This window comes from Lynx canadensis, chromosome A3 (genome assembly GCF_007474595.2).
Source record: "Lynx canadensis isolate LIC74 chromosome A3, mLynCan4.pri.v2, whole genome shotgun sequence".
In the NCBI taxonomy this organism is placed as follows: Eukaryota; Metazoa; Chordata; class Mammalia; order Carnivora; family Felidae; genus Lynx; species Lynx canadensis.
In genome coordinates, this window is record NC_044305.1 from 101,450,948 (window position 1) to 101,467,419 (window position 16,472).

At 45.4% G+C, this 16,472-nt stretch overlaps 1 protein-coding gene and 1 pseudogene across 1 annotated transcript in view; both read left to right on the forward strand.

Annotated features, from left to right (window-relative positions):
• The window catches only part of RPIA (ribose 5-phosphate isomerase A), a 72,788-nt gene that overhangs the window by 4,083 nt on the left and 52,233 nt on the right, over positions 1 to 16,472 (forward strand). The window lies entirely within an intron of this gene.
• LOC115510816 lies at positions 1,453 to 3,710 on the forward strand (annotated as a pseudogene).

The window sequence follows — 16,472 nt, forward strand, 5'->3', positions numbered from 1 at the left end:
AAGCAACCAAGGCATCTAGGACTCAAAGGGCTAAGAATAGGAAAGAAAGAAAATATGAGATCAGAGTGACATTCTCCATCATTCCCCCCTGAGACATTTGCTGAAATTATAAGCAAAAAGTGCAGGACCTAGACCCAAGCAGAGAGGCGCATCTTAGGGAGCTTTTAGGAGTCTCAAGGCAGAACACAACGTGGAGTTCAGGGCTAACAAGAGAGCCAGGATTGGAAGGGCTCAGATTTCAGAGAAAAGAGAATTATTGAAAAGTGAGTTAATATTCCACCCCCTTTTCCCACCAAGGCATTTGCTGGTTCCTTAGCCATGCACCATGCAGGTAAGGTATCAAAAGCCTGAGCAGAAAGAAGGAGATAATAGGCTGACAAGTGAAATGGTCTCATCAGGCTTAGGGAGTCAAAAAACAGAAGCCAAAGCCCAGCAAGAAGTGGGAACTCTGAAAAACACCTCCAGCAGAGACTCTGGACAGTCTGCAGATGGAAATAAAGATAAAGTGGAAATACCTTGCCTTAAAAAAGTAGCCTCAAAATACTATATACCCTTATTGGATTAGGGTGACCTGCCCCTATTCTTTCTGCCAGGAGGAAGTTAAATGATCTCTGGAGAAGGAAAACATATAGAGCTCCTACAATTATTCGTACACAGGGTTTAGCATTTGAACAAAAAATCTATCAGCTATGAAAATAATTATGATTAATATCCTACATGCTGTTGTTTCCTCCGTGTCATTTCATGGTTCGATAAATAGTTCGCTTCTTTTTTCGTGCTGAATAATATTCCATTGTCTGGATGGACCACAGTTTATTTATCCATTCACCTACCGAAGGACATCTTGGTTGCATGTAGGTTTTGGCAATCATTAACAAAGCTGCTGTTAACATCCATGTGCAAGTTCTTGTGTGGGCATAAGTTTTCAACTCCACTGGGTAAAAGGTAAGAGTTTATTTAGTTTTGTAAGAAACGAACAAACTGTCGTCCAAAGTGGCTGTACCGTTTTATATTCCCACCAGCAACGATTTAGAGTTTCTGTTGTTCTGCTTCCTCACCCTTGCCAGAATTTGGTATTGTCATTGTTTTGGATTTTAGCTGTTCTAATAGGTATATAATGGTATCTCGTTTTAATTTGCGTTTCCCTAATGACACATAATTTGAGCACGTTTTTATATGCTTACTTTGCCATCTATATATCTTCTTTTTTTTTTTAATGTTTATTTATTTTTGAGAGAGAGCAAAAGCGTGGGAGGTGCAGAGAGAAGGGGGACAGAGGATCCGAAAGCAGGATCCACACTGACAGCAGAGAGCCGATGTGAGGCTCCAACCCATGAACCGTGAGATCATGACCTGAGCCAAAGTTGGATACTCAGCCACCCGAGCCACCCAGGCGTCCCTGTATATCTTCTTTAGTGAGGTGTTTGTTCAGGTCTTTTGCCTATTTTTTTATTGGGTTATTCTTTTTCTCTTTGTCGAGTTTAAGAGTTCTCTGTATATTTTGGATAACAGTCATTTCTTAGGTATATCTTTTGCAAGTGTTTTCTCCCAGTCTATGGTAATGACAAGTTTAAGGCACGAAAGATTACTAAAAAAGAAAGGGGGGCATTTCATAATCATAAATGGGCCAATCGCTCTCCCTCTCCCAATGTGACAGCCCCAGCAAAAAAAGAGTAAGAAGGGGAAGACTGTCTCCTTAACAGACTTTGTGGCCGAAGATGGGGAACTGGTGGAGGAAGCACCTATGTTCCCAGACCAGTCGGCTGGGCTGAGGAGACAGATAACCCGGAAGGAGATATTTCAACCACTCGACACAGCCATGATGACCATATGTATAGGATTCCTCCAATTGACCATTCTATCTGCCCACTGCTCCAAGGGCTGCTCAGGAACCCAATATCAAGCAGGCCCATCTTCCCAAATTGCCACCTGCACTGTTTTTCTAGGGAACTTGCCCTGTGCTGTGACAGAAGACTCCATTAAGGAATTCTTTGGAGGATTCGATATCACTGCTGCTGTACCTTTACCATGTGAACCCAGAGAGGTTCAGAGATTTTGGTTATGCTAAGTTTGAGAACCTGAGTTTGAATTCCTTGCTCAGTGCCCTGAGCCTCAAATGAAGAGTCTCTATGTAACAGGAGAATCTGAGGGGATGTCGCTGCTCAAACGCAGGCTAAAAACAGGAATGGCCATTTTTGGGGTGGAGACAGAAATCAGGATTCTGACAAAACAGATACACACTGGAGGGCCCATCTTGCAACAGACAGCTTTGATGACAATCTGCCTAGAAGAGGTGATGATAGCTTTGGAGACAAATGTCAGGACTGTTATGATGCAGGCCAGTATTGTGATGGGCATTGGGATGTGGTACCGTCATGGCCCGCACCAGGATATGGATTGATAAGGGGCTGGCATCACTGTATCACTATGACGACGGAAGCACCGGAGACTATGACGGAAGCTATGATTCCAGGATAGGCAGGACAGAAGAGCATTTGGTAGTTGGCACCATAGGGATGATATCCACTGAGGAAGAAGGGACCGCTATGAAAACAGATATGACAGAGGAGATGATGGGTCATGGGGCTCCAGAGATTATTGGTCTCAGGATAGTTATAAGCATGATGCCTTTAGGCACACAGGTCCCCCCAACAATCTGAGTCAACGGCCGTGGGGTACTTCCAAGGAGGCTAATTCCTCTGCCAGCAGCGCACAGTCCATTTGAACAGCCTATGGGATGGCAAAGCCTGTCGACATAGGTGCTAGAGAAGTGGAAGAGTGGCTACAGAAGGGGCAGGAGAGAGAAGGAACAGAGGAATGTCAGCTGGATGAAGCAAAACTAGAATGTCAGCCTTGGGAGAGATTCCAAGATGGCAAGGTGAAGAAACTCAAGAAGGGGAACGGTTGAGGACAGGAAGTGAGTCATCATGGACTGGGAACTTAGCCCCATTTGGCAGACATGCACAAAGAACAGAGCATGAGAAGTCTCTAGAAAACAATCAAGAGGAAGACTGTCACTCTCCAACTTCGAAACCTCCCAAACCTGAACAGCCTCTGGAAGCAGAATGTTCGAATGCAGTGAAGTTCTAGCCCTCCTGCTCCATCTCAGAGCTCAGACGCCGCAGCAATCCCCTACTGGGGGGGGCGGGGGGGTTCCTGCTCAACCATCTGAGAAAAGACCACCATGGAAAGATGAACTTGAAGTACATGAGGTGAATGTCCCGAAAGGTCAAAGTGGGAACTCCAGCTGTGGTTCAGGAGATGAGGGAAGAAAGACCACTGGAAGGAGTCACATAGGAAAGACGGCAAAATGGATCGAGTTCCCTGATCTGCACCTGAGCCAAAGAAACTTGAAGAAAATCTGGCCTCCAAGTTCAGTTCTGCTGTCTCTGTTGTCTCTGTTGCTGCTGTCTCTGTTGATGGTGGAGATGAGAATGAGGGAGAAGATTACACGGAATAGACCTCTACATTCTGTGCTTCCTCCTACCCTTTCTCCACCCTGGGACATTCAAGAACAAATCAAGCCTCTACCTAGAAAAGATAAAATAAAACTCACCATTTCCTGGGGAGAAAAGAAGGGGAATCAACTTACCAGGATGATTTAATATTCTGGGACTGGGGGATTTTCTGGGAGTTGGGACTTCCTGTTTTAACATAGAAAGTCCTGGGGTGCCTGGGTGACTTTGTTGGTTAAGCATCTGACTCTTGATCTTGGCTCAGATCATGATCTCACGATTCATGAGATCGAGCCCCGCATTGGGCTCTGTGCTGACAGTGTGGAGCCTGCTTGGGATTCTCTCTTTCACCCTCTCTCTCTGCCCCTCCCCTACTTGCCTCCTCCCTCCCTCCCTCTCTCTCTCTCTCTCTCTCTCAAAACAAACAAACATTTAAAAAAAAATAATAAAATAAGGGGCACCTGGGTGGCTCAGTCAGTTAAGCGTTGACTTCGGCTCACGTCATGATCTCATGGTTCGTGGGTTTGAGCCCCACATCGGGCTCCATGCTGATGGCTCAGAGCCTGGAGCCTGCTTCAGATTCTGTGTCTCCCTCTCTCTCTGCCCCTCTCCTGCTCACGTTCTGTCTGTCTCTCTCTCTCTTAAAAATAAATAAACATTACAATTTTTTAAAAAATAATAAAATAAAATAAAACAAAATAAAATAAAATAGAAAGTCCTGTGCAAACTGGGATATGTTGGTCACCTTTTATGGTGGCAAAAGACCAGGGAGCCTGGGTTCCAAGCTAAGCAAAGGCTTCCTTGCAGTCTCTGGTTTCCTCTGTCTTCCATCCTTACATCAATACAGCCTCAACTCTGCTCACCCTGCCTAGTAACCCAGCTTACAGCTCTGGTGCCTGCCTGCCCCTCCCTTCAATGGCCACACGGCAGGTACATCTACTGTCCTGGCAGCTGGACTCTATCTGTCTCTCAAGAGTTTTGTATTCAAAAGAGGGAGAAGGTACAACCTTTTCCTGCTAAAAAAAAAAAAAGGAAAGAAATATATGTATATATTTCTATGCCTCTATTTCTGTATCTCTATATCTCTGGAAGAAGAAAACTGGTCAAAGTTTTTGTTTCTGGGAAAACAAACAGGGTGGCCAAGGCACAAGGGTAAGAGATTAGGAGGGAGGCTTTTCCCTTTTTTAGTAGCTTTATTGAGATATAATTCACATTCACCTATTCACCTATTTTAAGTGGACAATTCAGTATTTTCTAATTTTTGACAGATCTGTGCAACCAGGAAGGAGACTGTTTAAAAATATATTTATTTTGAGAGAGAGAGAGAGATAGAGAGGGAGAGGGACAGAGAATGAGTGGGGGAGGGGCAGAGGGAGAGAGAGAGAAAGAGAGAGAGAGAGAATCTTAAGCAGGCTCCACACCTAGGGCGGAGCCTGACACGGGGCTTTGATGCTTCCGGGATACATGCAATGAAAAGTCACATGGGGCGCAAGCCACACCCCAAACAGCAAGACCCCTCAGTGTTTTCATTGGTTGGGTAACTTTTGTTGCCAACCATCAGAGAACGGAGGGGAGCTCCTCCTATGACTGGGATCCAGTCTTCCCCCTCTTGCATCTCCAGGGACCTGCTTCTTTGCAGAGCACTGATTTCAGCACAGCACTAGGTCAGAATTTTCAGGTGCTTGTCACCAAGCATGGCTTCCTGGGATAGCACCGTGTACAAGGGGGTGATCATACATTCGGTCTCACAACTCCCTCCAACACGGCACAAGTTAGAACATCTTCAAAAAGTTGTTTATGTTTATCTGAAGTGTTCTTTCTAAATTCACTCTGATTTGCAACAGTGAATCTATGTTACCTGTGCATTTTTTAAGTTAAAAATAAGTTAAAATTTAAGGCCTCCTACAGGAAGCCTTCCTGACTTCTCCCTCATTTCCTCATGATAGTTTTGGTTCCTTTAGTTTCCATAAAATCCACCTCTAGCTCACCTCTAGCACAGAGCTTATTCTAAGGCATTTTAATCACCTGTTTAATTACCTAGGTCCCCTTTAGACTGTGATTTCCTTAGGGCAGGTGCTGTCCCTTTCATAACTGGGTCTCTAGGGTCTTGCATGGAGCCTGGTGCACTGAGCCCTTCATCTTTCCACCTCCCCTAAAGTGTCCTGCTTTTCACACCCAGCTCTGACAACAACTAACCTTACCACACCGATTCTCAAAGAACCCAAAGAAGACTTCTTCTCTTCAACCGGCTGGCATATCTTACTAAGCCCTGAGTACCCAACTGTATGCAATAATATGAGAAAGTGAGGATTCCAGAGGGACTTGAACACACCCATCTTAGGAATGCTAGAAATTAAGGCAAGTCCCAGGCATGTTATTTAGGTGGGAACTATATTCATTCATATGTTCATACCTCTGGAATGAAAGTTAAAGGAAGGGAAGAGGGTGGTGAGTTAGGGGCTGGAACTAGATCTTGAGACAAGATAAAAATTGGAGGGAGGAAGGGCAGGGAAGGCACAAATCTCTGCTTTGGAAAACAAATTGTTGGAGGGACAGAGCATCATACAAACACTGAACTTACACAAATTCAATTAGGTATACTTGGAAGAAAGGAAGGGAGGAAAAGGGAAAGAAGAAAAGGGGGAAAGGGTGGAAAAAAAGATACAAGAGGAATAAATATTTAAATGATACAAGCTTTCATAATTTTTTTAACATACCAGAGATCCTATACAACATTTCACACAGTTGTTTCTAAAGAGCTTGAGAAGGAAGACGTGACATCTATTTTCCAGTAGTGTGTAGGGATTCAGCTTTGACCACTTGGATTATTGGAAAAGGTTTTTTTTTTTTAAGTTTATTTATTTTGAGAGAGACAGAGCGCGAGTGGGGGAGGGGCAGAGAGGGAGAGAGAGAATCCCAAGCAGGTTCCATTTGCGCAGTCAGCACACAGAGCCCGATGTGGGGCTCTAATCCATGAAACCGTGAGATCACGGGTTGAGCCGAAATCAGGAGTCGGTCACTTAACCGACTGAGCCACCCAGGCAGCCTGGGGATTATTACGGGAGCTTTAAAAAACAAAACAAAACAAAACACAAATGCCTGCATCCCACCCGCAAAAATCTGATGTAATTAATTGGTCAGAGGTGCAGCCTGGGCTTCAGACTGGTTAAGAACTCCCAAGTAATTTTCTTTTCCAATTTTAAAAATTGTGGTAAAATGCACAGAACATAAAATTTAACATCTTAACCATTTTTAAGGCTATAGTTCAGTGGGGTTTAAATATACTCATAGTGTTAGGCAACCATCACCACCATCCATCTCCAAAACTCTTTTCATCTGTAAAACTAAAACTCTATACCCATGGAACAATAACTCGCACCCCTCACCTCAGCCCCAGGAAATCATCATTCTACTTTCTGTCTATATGATTTTGGCTATTTAAGTACCTCATAGATGTGGAATCATACAGTACTTGTCTTTTGTGTCTGGCTTAGTTCAACTAGCATGATATTGTCAAGGTTCATCCATGTTGTTAGCATGTGTCAGAATTCCCTTCCTTTTTAAAAAAATTTTAAAAAAAATGTTTATTTATTTTTGAGACAGTGAGCAGGGGAGGGGCAGAGAGAGAGGGAGACACAGAATCCGAAGCAGGCCTCAGGCTCCGAGCTGTCAGCACAGAGTCCAACAAAGGGCTCGAACTCACGTGCCACGAGATCATGACCTGAGCTGAAGTCGGACGCTTAACTGAGCCACCCAGGCACCCTGGAATCCCCTTCCTTTTTAAGGCTGAATAATACTCCATTGTATGTATATAACACATTTTGCTCGTCCATTTCACATTGTAACTATTGTGAATAAGGCTTCTCTGAACATGAGTGCACAGATATCTCTTTGAGACCCTGCTTTCAGTTCTTTTGTGTATATACCCAGAAGTGGAATTGCTGGATCATACGGTCATTCTATTTCAAGTGTTGGAGGAACCTCCACACTGTTTTCCATAACGGCTGCACCAATTTACATTTCCACTAACAGCGCATAAGGGTTCTAATTTCTCCCCATGCTTGTCAACACTTGTTATTTTCTGGGTTTTTGGTAGCGGTCATACTAATGGGTGTCAGGTGGTGTCCTCTTGTAGTTTTGGTTTGCATTTCCCTAACGATAGTGATTTTAAGCGTCTTTTGATGTGCTTAATGGGCATTCATTCATACACCGTTTTATGAAAAATATCTATTCAAGTCCTTTCCTTGTTTTTGAGTCAGGTTGTTCAATTTTTTGGCTGTTGAATCTTAGGAGGCCTCTGTATATTCTGGATATTAATCCAGATCCCTTATCAGATACGTGGCTTACACATGTTTTCTCCCATTCTGTGGGTTGCCTTTTTATACTGTTGAATAAATCATCAAATGGGGGCACCTGGGTGGCTCAGTCAGTTGAGCATCTGACTTCGGCTTAGGTCATGATCTCACAGTTCATGAGTTCGAGCTCCACGTCGGGCTCTGTGCTGACAGCTCCGAGCCTGGAGCCTGCTTCGGATTCTGTGTCTCCCTTTCTCTCTGCCTCTCCTCCCCTGCTTGTGCTCTGTCTCTCTCTCAAAAACAAATAAACATTAAAAAAAATTTAGGGTGCCTGGGTGGCTCAGTCAGTTAAGCATCCTACTTTGGCTCAGGTCATGATCTCACAGTTCCTGGGTCTGAGCCCCGCGTCGGGCTTTGTGCTGACAGCTCAGAGCCTGGAGCCTGCTTTGGATTCTGTGTCTCCCTCTCTCTCTGCCCTTCCCCACTCTCTCTCTCTCTCTCTCTCTCTCTTTCTCTCAAAAATAAACATTAAAAAAATTTTTTTAACTGGAAAAGGTGGGGGAGGGTGTGAATCAGCATTTCAGTACAAACTATACCACTGAGTAATCAAACATGATGAGGGAGGCTTCTCTTTATAGAAGTATTCTACTAATGAAGAAGTAAGGATAGAATTAGAATTCTGCCGTTTTGTACCTCTGATGAATTAATGGGTGTAGACCCTAGAGCCAGGCAGTGGCATCACAATAGATAGACAACCATATGTAATATACCACCGGATAAAACTATATGGTACTACTTATGAAGTCATCTTGCTACCAAAGAAATGTTAAAAAACCAATCCTAAATTGCATCGAGCCTATAGATATAACTACCGGTTCATGGGAAAGACAAGGGACAGAGGAATATTTCAACTAACTCCACGGGGATGCAATAAGCAAAATCTGAACTATGAGAAACAACAAACAAATTACAAGGGGTAAAAAGAGATGGGGGTGATCCTGTAGATTAAAAGAGATCAAGAGGGCACCTGGGTGGCTCAGTCAGTTGAGTGTCCAACTCTTGATTTCGGCTCAGGTTGTGATCTCACCTTTTGTGAGTTTGAGCCCTGCGTTGAAACTCCCCATGAGGCTCCGTGCTCATCATGTGGGGTCTGCTTGGGATTCTCTCTTTCCTTCTCTCTCTTTTCTTTCTGCTCCTTCCCTGCTGGCGCATGCACACATGCTCGCGCTCTCTCTCTCTCTCAAAATAAATAAACTTAAAAAAATAAAATAAAAGAGATTTAAGAGGTGTCAATCAGTTGCAGTGTGAGCACCTGTGGAGAAAAGAGTTAACACAGCAGGCCTGAGCCTGCTACCCTAAAAACGCCTGCTTGCAAGGATGGCCCTTGGCTGGCATCTGGGAACTTAGATTGGGGTGGGTTCTCACCATTCCCTAATAAGAATGTCTCACTTTGCATAAACTATAAAAACAATGTAATTTGTGCTGAATACCTGCTTTCCTACTGGGAGTCTGGAATTTTGGTACATGCCAAGCAGTGGGTGCCCATATATGATCAGCCCTGAGTAAAATCCACAGTCACGGAGTCTCTAGTGAGTTTCTCTGACAGACATTTCACATGTGTTGTCCTAATTCGATGCTGGAGGAATTAAGTGCATCGTGTGTGGCTCCTTTGGGAAAGGACTTTTGGAAGCTTCCTTCTAATTCCTCTGGAATTCATTCTGTATGCCTTTTCCCTTTGCTGATGTTGCTTGTGTCCTTTCTTTGTAATAAATTATAGCTATGAGTATGACCATATGCTGAGTCCTGTGAGTCCTCCTAATGAATCACCGAACCTAGGAGTGGTCTTGGGGACTCCAGACATAGTACCTTATTTGGAGGCTGGTAAAACATACAAAAACAAACAAATAAACAAACTAACAAACAAACAGTGGGGGGGGGGTGCAGAGGATGGGAAATGAGAAATGAGGAAAATCTGAACTCAATATAATGACACTGAAGAATTAATTTTTAGATAATGTAATAGTATCATAGTTCTGTTTAAGAGATACGTATGTTAAAATATTTGTGGGTCAAACGATATGAAGTCTGAGATTTGCTTCAAAATAATCTGGAGGGAAGGGTTGGAAGTAGGTAAGCGTATAGATGGAAAAAGATTGGCCATGAGTTTAAGGGTCTTTGAAGCTGGAAGTATGTCTATGGCCTTTCATTGTGCTATTTTGTCTACCTTTGTATATGTTTGAAATTTTATGCAATAAGAAGTTTAAAAGGTATATATCTTGGGGATCTTTTAATTTCAGCTCAAAGACAGCTTCCTTGTTTGCTTGTTCTTTTCACTGCTGCAGAATATCTCCTTATATAGGGTGGTCTCAGTTCTATGTGATTTGCCTTGCCACTGTCTTTAGGACCTGACCCTCAGGTCACACGCAAGAAGGATGTGGATATTGGATAGCTCACAGAATTAAAGGAAAGGCTGAATGAACAACCAAGTCTCTGAAAGTACAGGAACTGTGGCGGTTTGGGGGGACTCGAGAAAGGAGATCCCCACGGACAGGCTCTTAGAGATAAGTCATCAGGAGAGAGCACCTCAGTCATTTTTTTCCACGGAGTCACACTGTCAAAGTTCACCTTCCTTGGAGAGAGGGATCTTTGACCGAGCTTGGATTATGAGTCCCTTCTCAGCTGGAGAAGGGCAGGGCCCCTTGGTCAGCAAGCCCCTCAAGACAGCATTCAGTGGGTGGGAGAGGGGTGCGTTCCTACAGGGAAATCAGAGTTCCTCTATCAGCAGATGGGGGGATGGATGCTGGCTGAACAAAACAACAAACGTCTGATACTGAGGAGAGGAAGAACTCTGGGTGGGGCCTTTGCATGGCCAACTAGGGAGCTGGAGTTACCAGAAGATTGGGTAGGCGGTAACAGGTCAATCTCTTGGGCTATAACCCAGACCCTTGATTTTCTTTCATTGGCGTAGCCTGAGAAACAAGGGGCTGCACTAGAGAGGCAGGGGACCAATGACATTTAAACAGGTTTTAAACACCCTGGACATTAAAAAATATAGTTCAGGGGTGCCTGGGTGGTTCACTGGGTTGAGCGTCGGATTCCGGCTCAGGTCATAATCTTGCAGTTTGAGAGTTTGAACCCTGCCTCAGGCTCCACGCTGACTGTGCGGAGCCTGCTTGGGCTCCTGCTCTCTTCCTCTCTCTGCCCCTCCCCCACTTGCAGTCTTTCTCTCTCTCTCTCTCTCTCTCTCTCCTCTCTAAAATAAATAAATGTAAAAATATATAGTTCAAATGAACCAAAGAGAAGAAACAACACAAAAGATTCCTGAGCAGGAGGACTCGCTGTATCTCAAGGCAAGAGTTCTGCTATGTGCTGTTGACAGAGAAGTTTCCATTTGTCCGTCCAGTCAGCCAGCCTTGTGTTTAGTTCCTTCCCAATTCACCTGTACCACCTTCTCCCACAGATCCCACTGCTTGAGAGTCTCATATTGCCCACTGGAGGGTTGTCTCACTGGGGACGCTGAATTGTGAAAGCAGAGAATACTAACACTCCTGATCACAAACCAGAGCATATAAATAAACCCAGGAGAGTGGATTTAGGGAAAGTTAAAGAAGTTATTAAACAGTGGAGTGATTTATCCAGGAAGCTGTGGAATTCCCTTCCTGAGATGTCTGTAAATACACAATAAAATACATTTGTAGCTAAATACCAATTTAAGATGGCTTTTCTGGGTGCTTCCGGTCCTAAGATTTTATTCTCTCGAGAGCCAAAATGTAAAATAGAAATATAATGTGTCTTGGGGTGCCTGGGTGGCTCAGTCGGTTAAGCGTCCGACTTCGGGCTCAGGTCAGGTCATGATCTCGCAGTTCGTGGGTTCGAGCCCCGCGTCGGGCTCTGTGCCGACAGCTCAGAGCCTGGAGCCTGCTTCGGATTCTGTGTCTCCTCCTCTCTCTGTTCCTCCCCTGCTCACGCTCTGTTTCTCATCTCTCTCTCAAAAATAAAGATTAAAAACAAAAATTAGGAAAAAAAGAAAATACGGTGTGTCTTTCTATTATCATTTTGGTGCCTCTTTGGGCACATTGCATAATTGCTGGCTTCCACGTTCTGAAGCTTGTTGCTGAGATTTGGAGAACGAGCAGCTGTTATCTCTGCTCACCAGTTTTCAGAAAGATCTATATAACCTTTGGCACAGTGGTTACGAGAGGTCCAGGACGGTAGCATTATTAATTCTATCTGCTTCACTCACAGTGGCACTGAGTCTCTCTGGCAAGTTCCTGACTTCTTTCTTAGTAAGCTCCACGTCTCCTTTCCTCCCTGCCTTTTTACTTCCTATCACTTGTCCATTTATTTGATCAAAGCCAAGGCACTAATGGTATTAGGGACATTATTAATTCTTGGTTATCTTTTTGAATGTGCACCGCAGGGAAAATAAACACTTACCCTCCCTGCCTCTATTCTATTGGTTATAGAATAATTCCCATTAATTTTCTCTCAAATGAGTGCAGTCGGGGGGCACCTGGGGCTCAGTCGGTTGAGCGTCCGACTTTGGCTCAGGTCATGATCTCGTGGTTCATGGGTTCGAGCCCCGCGTCAGGCTTTGCGCTGACAGCACAGAGCCCTGCTTGGGATTCTCCGTCTCCCTCTCTCTCTGCCCCTCCCCCCCTCAAAATAAATAAACATAAAAAAATATTGAAACGAGTGCAGTTGGCTGGTGAAAAGAGTTTGAATCAGTGCTGATCCAGGACTAGAAAAATAATTCAGCGTTCACAATCTTGATCATGAGTCAGTCAGTGCCATTTTCCTGGGTGGAATCGAAATAGCACCGGTAGCTGGAAAATGAAGAAGGCAAGAGGTAATCCTGACTGGCTGGTGACTGGGTGGTGCTGTCCTGGTCTCCTGCTGCCCCCACCGGCGTGGGGGCCCTCTGGCTGACTGCCATCCCACAGCACCTGTGCCCGAGCAGGCACATGATAGGATCTCGGTAAATATCAGCTAAATGACAAGTGAATAAGCGAATGGGTTGAACGAGCAGTGTTTGCCTGGACTTGTTCTCTGGCTGGGAACCGTAGGCTCTCACGCCCTCCTCTGAGTGCCGAGTCTGGACGACTTGGAGGGAAGGGAGCTGCTGGGTAAAGGCCAGTGCCAGCCCATGCCTCACCCTTCCTCCACCAGCCGCGTTCCGCTGTCCGCCCGCTAAGTCTGCCCCTCTGCTCTGTCCTTGGACACAGGCTTCCTCTCCCGCGGCTGCACTTGGAGGTGAGAAGATGTTACCATACTTTCCGCTTGCCGGCACTCCACAGCTCCCTTATTTCTCTTTGAAAGCAGCTTCCTGGCAGGGCCTGAATTCGAGAAGCAGGTAGTGTGTGCTGATGATAAGCTCTTCCTGTTGGCTTGGTAATTGTGTTTCCAGTGGGTGACAATCACCTGACCTCGGAGCCCAGCCCCCCAGTTTCACTCAGAGAGGCCAAGAGTGGCTCTGATCTGTACTGCTTTTCTGAAACCCCAAAGGCAGAAGCGGCTGTGGCCTGGCTGCTAGTGGGTGGGGCCTGGAGGAGCCGTGCCTTTATTTACCAGTTTGTTCTGGAGAACGGGCAGGACCTGGAAAAGCCAGACTGTGAGGTGGAGGAGATGGCCCTTCGGCCACCTCACTGATGACCTCTCCCTCATTGCTAAATTAGGGGGCAAAAGTGCTGTTTAAATTTATTTATTTATTTTTTTATTTTTTTTTTTTAATTTTTTTTTTTCAACGTTTATTTATTTTTGGGACAGAGAGAGACAGAGCATGAACGGGGAGGGGCAGAGAGAGAGGGAGACACAGAATCAGAAACAGGCTCCAGGCTCTGAGCCATGAGCCCAGAGCCTGACGCGGGGCTCGAACTCACGGACCGCGAGATCGTGACCTGGCTGAAGTCGGACGCTTTAACCGACTGCGCCACCCAGGCGCCCCTAAATTTATTTATTTTTTTAACGTTTATTGAGTTTTGAGAGAGAACGTGAACAGGGGGAATGGCAGAGAGAGAGGGAGACACAGAATCCAAAGCCAGAAATCGGGCTCTGGGCTGGTCAGCACAGAGCCTGACACAGGGCTTGAACTCACAAACCGTGAGATCATGACCTGAGCCGCAACTGGACCCTTAACCAACTGAGCCACCCAGACGCCCCAAAAGTGTTGTTTAATAGAAGAATCTTGATCTTGGTTCTGAAAAGAAGGTAGACAGAGAGGCATTTAAAAACATTTTTTAAATGTTTATTTTGAGAGAGAGAGAGAGAGAGGACAGACAGACAGACAGACAGAAGGTGAGCAGGGGAGGAGCAGAGAGAAGAGGGAGACATAGAATCCAAAGCAGGCTCCGGGCTCCAAGCTGTCAGCACAGAGCCTGACATGGGGTTCGAACTCTCAACCGTGAGATCATGACCTGAGCTGAAGTCGGAGGGCTTAACGGACTGAGGCCACCCAGGAGCTCCAAGGCAGTTTTTTATATATAGCTCTGGTCTCCCACATTCCTCAGAATTGTTTTTTTTTTAACTTTAAAGGCCAGTACACCATGAACTTGAATGTGCAATAGGTAGCCATAAACTGCTGAGCTCAGCAGGGAGGAGAAGAGACAAACCCCCAACTAAGGGTTCTTGGAGGGATGGCAGAGAAAGAATGTTCTCTCTGAAAGGAAACTCTTGAACTGTAGTACTGTAACAGGTCATCAATGTATCTACTTAACTCCCGGCCAGCCTAACCACATGGTACCGACCATTCTTCACAGGCATTTGAGTCTATTTCTCTCACTTATGGAAATACCAGAGACTCTTTTTGTTTTGTTTTGTTTTGTTTTGCTTTGCTTTGCTTTGCTTTTGCTTTGCTTTGCTTTGCTTGCTTTGCTTTTGCTTGTCTGTGTGGCTAAAGGAGGAACTCTAATTGGTCCTCTGCATAACCAAAGCCTATAAATAACCAAAAATCATACAGAAAGGAAACTTTCAGAAAAGCCCTTTCAATATCAACCCTGGCTGCTATGACTGGTTCTTAGTTCAGATTTCAGTTTCTCAGAGGTATAAGGGCCTCAAAGAACTTAGTAGCTCCTCACTTTTCTTATATAAATCCAGAAGGCCCTTTGTGCACATGCTAGGAAGAGACCTGTGGACATAGGCCTTTATTGTCATAACAACACAACAAAGCCTCTTCAGTGAATAAAGATGGGCTGGGACTTGATGGGTTCAGGAAGGGGGGAGTTTGGCTGAAGAAGCCCATCACTGTACAGAAAGTGTGAGGGACATGCCTAGAGAGGAGGGGGCCAGACTGCAAAGAAAAGAGCCTTCCACATCAGACTAAGGGATTTGTCTGCAAACAAAAGAAGCCGAAAGGTTGGGGAGTAATAGGGAAAAGCACGTTTAAAAAAAAATTTTTTTTAACGTTTTATTTATTTTTGAGACAGAGACAGAGCATGAACAGGGGAGGGTCAGCGAGAGGGAGACACAGAATCTGAAACAGACTGCCAGCTCTGAGCTGTCAGCACAGAGCCCGACGCAGGGCTCGAACTCACGGACCGCGAGATCATGACCTGAGCCGAAGTCGGCCCGCTTAACCAACTGAGCCACCCAGGTGCCCCAGGAAAAGCATGTTTAAATTTTTGTGGGGTTGGAAGTGCCTGGGTGGCGGTCAGTTAAGGATGGACTTTGGCTCAGGTCATGATCGTGAAGTTCGTGAGTTCCAGCCCCATGACGGGCTCTGTGCTGACAGCTCAGAGCCTGGAGCCTGCTTTGGATTCTGTGTGTCCCCTCTCTCTCTGCGCTGCTTGTGCTAATGCTTATTTATTTTTGAGAGAGAGAGAGGAAGAGAGAGAGAGAGCATGCACGTGAGTAGGGAAGGGGCAGAGGGAAAGGGAGACACAGAATCTGAAGCAGGCTCCAGGCTCTGAGATGTCAGCACGGAGCAGATGTGGGGCTGGAACCCACGAGCCACCATGACCTGAGCCGAAAGTTGGACGCTTAACCGACTGAGCCAACCAGGCTCCCCAAGCACATTTGTTTAAAGTCTCTGAGAAGTCACAAGAAACTGACTTGATTCTGCTTAACCCGGGAGGAGATTGTATTGCTGAGAACCTGATTCCATTTTTCTAGACAATCTCACGACAATGAATTTGTAAGTAGCTTCTTTGTACCAGAATACTATCAATCAATTTAGCACCAGGCAAACCCCACTAGCAAGTGACCTCAAAGTAAAGCCCCACTGATGGTAATGTTACAACGCTCAACACTCAGTGCTTCTAACACAGTCTTGCACAAAAATTCCTGGGTTGCTCACAGGTATAGTCCCCATGCTCCCTAGGCTTGGCCAGTCTGCAGTTCTGGTTAAGTTTCTTTCCTCTATAGTTTGAAGAACGAAGGGGCTGCCTTGCTCAGACCCACACCCTGCTCACGTGGTCCTGTTTTGTGGGCTGCCACTGCTCCCCACTGCTCACTCACTGCCTGCCAGCATTCATGGAGGCCTTCTACACATCTCTCCATCAGGTTTGTCTCCTCTCTGGCCAGCAAGGAAACTCATTTCAGAGGGGTTGCTCCTCAAAGAGCTGTGGGGCCTCTGTGCCGTGGTTTTCCCTTTGATGTTACACTTCTCCTTTTCTCAAAGCCCAAAACCCACTAGCTCACTGGATGTGTGTCATGGGGAAAACTGGACCCGGTGGGTAAGTCACCTCCTGGATTAGCCAGGGTTCTCCAGAGAAACAGAAACAATAGG